Source organism: Propithecus coquereli, unplaced genomic scaffold (assembly GCF_000956105.1).
Source record: "Propithecus coquereli isolate 6110/MARCELLA unplaced genomic scaffold, Pcoq_1.0 Scaffold7289, whole genome shotgun sequence".
Taxonomy (NCBI): Eukaryota; Metazoa; Chordata; class Mammalia; order Primates; family Indriidae; genus Propithecus; species Propithecus coquereli.
The window spans coordinates 1-3551 of NW_012153384.1; the positions used below are offsets into that span (position 1 = coordinate 1).

Sequence of the window (3551 nt, forward strand, 5' to 3'; positions counted from 1 at the left end):
GGTTCCGCGACATGGCCAGGAGGGGGCGCTTGCGATCTCACTGTGAGCACTGAGGGCCGCTGTGCGGGTGATGGCCAGCAGGGGGCAGAGTGCGCTTGATGTCCTGTGGAACCACGCCTAGCTTGAGCGGAGGTGGGACCGACGGGCCCTGCGTTAAGGGGGCGGATCCAGGAAGTCCTGGGTGCAGAAGGTGGGGCTGCGTGCCCTACGTGAGAGGAGGCGGGGCCGCGTGCCTTGCGTGAGAGGAGGGGGCTGCACCACCCAGCATTAGAGGAGGGGAGGCCACGTGATATGCGTGAGAGGAGGCGGGGACGCCGCGCTCTGCATCAGAGGCTGCAGCTTCACTCTGTTAGAGCAGACGCACAGGTGCCATGTCACTTGTAACTACCGCGTCCCTGCCAGTGATTCAGACCTTTCTGTTCTCCGACCAGAGGCCCCAAGAGCGAGTGAGGCCTGCCCATCCCAAGACCTGAGGCTATAGTGACTGAGACCTTCCTGTAGCCAGACCTGAGGCCCCGAGGGTGAGTGAGATCTTCCTGTCCCAGCCCCGGGGGCACCGCCTTCCTGTCCACAATCACCTGCCTAGGGGCAGCCGGTCCTCAGAGACCCAGGAGGGGCTCCGTGTGGAAATTTGGAAAAGGGGAATCCACAATTTCCACCTCACCGAGGTCCCCCAGCCCAGGACGTGATGGCCTCTCCACGCTGATGTGGTATCAGACTCTCACCCTGGCGCTTGGTTGCACCGCTGTGCTGAGCTGAACGTGGGTTTCGCTCAGCCTCTGTGAGGCAGTTTGGCCTCCTCTCTGCCTCACTGACACGGTGTTGATGTGGTTGTTTATAAATGTAGTTTCGTTCCAATAATTTCATACTTCCAGGGAACGTGCAATCGCAGCACAGAGTACTCATTGTCCTGCCTTCAGAGTCCCCAGCGTCATTGCTGTGAGAGATTTTCTACTTCACAGTAAGTACTCCCGTGTGTTTTACAGCAGCAACACTCTCCCAGGTGACCACCGTTAACCCCCAAATCAGGAAATACACGTTTCTCCGTGACAGTCCAATCCGCTAGGCCCACTTCACTGCCTTCCCCAAGTGGGAGAAAAACGTATCTTTTCCTTTGGTTGCAGTTTTCTTTTTCTGGAACTGTTTCTGAGACTGTCCCTCGGTCTCCCAGCCTTAGCAGGTCTAAAGAGCAGAGATGACTCCAAGGTGGGTCTGGCCAGTGTTTCCTCCTGAGCAGATACAGACCCTGCGTTCCCAGCAGGAACGCCCTCTTTATGCTGTGCTCTCTCAGTGTAGCCCACCAGGAGCAGCACAGATCCCCCACCCCACTGGCGATCTCAACCTGACGATGGAAAACACCACTTTACAGACTCAGATCTCATCACGTCACTCTCCTGGTTAAAGACTTTGCCGCTGGTTTCCTACTGGCCTTGGAAAAGCAACAGAGGACTGACCATGGCCTCCAGACACGGAACACTGCTGGCTGCTGCCCTCTCCCGTCAGTTCACCGCAACTGCCTGCAGTGTGCTCTGCTCTCACTTTCAGGTACACAGCAGGGTTTTGGTGTCTCAGGGTTTTTATTCAGGTTCCCTCAACGCATCCACCCAGTGGACACCCTTAGCAAATTTTCTAAGGGGTTGTACAGCTAAATCCTTAAGGTCACACCAGTTTGTGATATCTAACAGTAGAAAAGTTCATAACATGATTCTTCCAAAGACAAAAAAATTCATTATTTGGTATATCATCTGTTCGTTTGATTTATATATAGAACAAAGAAATGGTAGCTACAAACAGTTTATATTTGGGATAACTAGTAAAGAAAAACTAAATCTCACTGCCAAATGAAAGGCAAATGGCCCTATTGATCATGGAAATTTCATAAGAATTTACTGAACCACATGTTACCTTGCTGTATTCTCTAGCCGTGTGTGTGTGTGTGTGTGTGTGTGTGTGTGTGTGTGTGTGTGTGGGCGCGCGTGTGCGCGTGCATGTGCGTGTCCAGCGTTGCAAGGTATTTCAGGTTTAAACACTTATCTTTACATCACCAGTCAATATAGTTAAGTGATAAAGTCCTAGTCCATATTATGACAATGTATATAAATATTTGAAAGCACCATTTAAAATTTCACCATCTTAGCCGTTTGTGAATATACAATCAATGGAATGTCATACATTGGCAGTGTTGTGCATCCATCTATCTGTTAATAGTTTCAGATCATTTTTTTTCCTCTGAAGGAAACTCAGAACCCAGTAAAAAGTCACTTTCGTTTCCCTGTCCCCCAAGTCCCTGGCAAGCACTAATCTCCTTTTCACCTCTGTGGATTTGCCTGCTCTAGAGATTTCATATAAATGCACTCATATGATACGTGGCCTTTTGTGCTGGTTTCTTTCACTTAGGACGTTTTCAAGGTTCATCCATGTTGCAACATACATCAGTACTTCATTCCTTTTTTTCTGTATGATTAAATACATACAGCATTCACCGTTTTAACCATTTTTAAGCACACAGTTCAGTGACATTAACCACATGCGCATTGTTGTGTGGCCATCACCACCATCCATATCCAGAATTTCTTTCATCTGCCCCAAGTGGAACTCTGTACTCACTAAACACCCACTTCCTATTCCCTCTCCCCCCAGCCCCAGGAAACGACTCCAGGTACCTCATAAGTAGAGAATCCTGTATCTGTTCTTGTGTGGCTGGGTTGTTTCACTTAGCCTACTGACTCAAGGTTCATCCATGTTGTCACATATGTCAGAATTTCCTCATTTTTAAGGCTGAATAATATTTCATTGTGTGGATGGACCACGTTTCATTTATCTACTCATCTGTCAGTGGACACTTGTGTTACTTCCATCTTTTGGCACAGTGAATAATGCTGCCGTGAACGTGGATGTTCCAGTCCCTGGTTTCGCTTCTTTTGAGTAAATAGCCAGAAGTGGAATCACCGTGTTGTAAGTTAATTCCATGCTTAATTTTTGAGGTACTGCCATATTGTGTTCCATAGCAGCTGCTCCATTTTACTTTTCTCTTTCCTTTTTATGGCAGAATAATATATCAGGTTATGATATACCTAATTTTGCTTATCCATCCATCTGTTGATGGACATTTGGGTTGTCTGAACTTTTTGGCTATTGTGAACAGAGCCGCTGTAAATATTTATGTAGAAGTGTTTGTTTGAACACTTGTTTTCTAATCTTTGTAATATATAGTTTGGAATATCATTGTTGAGCCATGGTAATTCTTCTTGTAAGTGTTTGAGGAAACATTAAAATATTTTACACACAGGCTGTACCATTTTGTATTTCCACAATTGGTTTAAAGCTGTCCAATTTTTCTGCGTCATTGCCCAAATTTATTTTTAATTTTTTTTATTATAGGTTTTCTCTTGTGTGTGAGTGGGGATTACACGTACCATTATGGTTCTAATGTGAATTTCTATAATAACTAATAACGTGTAGCATCTTCTTATGCACTTGCTGGCTATTTGCTTGTCTCGTTTTGTGAAGTGTGTATTTTAAGATCTTCGTCGATTTTGTAATTGTGTTTT

At 46.3% G+C, this 3551-nt stretch overlaps 1 long non-coding RNA gene across 3 annotated transcripts; it reads left to right on the top strand.

Annotated features, from left to right (window-relative positions):
• The first annotated feature begins 938 nt into the window (after positions 1-938).
• LOC105824257 lies at positions 939-3099 on the top strand. Of its 3 annotated transcripts, XR_001138193.1 has the most exons (4): positions 939-961; positions 1125-1206; positions 1292-1545; positions 2871-3099. It is a non-coding gene; the product is annotated as an uncharacterized LOC105824257 (long non-coding RNA). The 3 variants fall into 3 exon arrangements; XR_001138192.1 differs by lacking the exon at positions 2871-3099 and having other exon boundaries at positions 1292-2078; XR_001138194.1 differs by lacking the exon at positions 2871-3099 and having other exon boundaries at positions 1297-2078.
• The last annotated feature ends 452 nt before the right edge of the window (positions 3100-3551 follow it).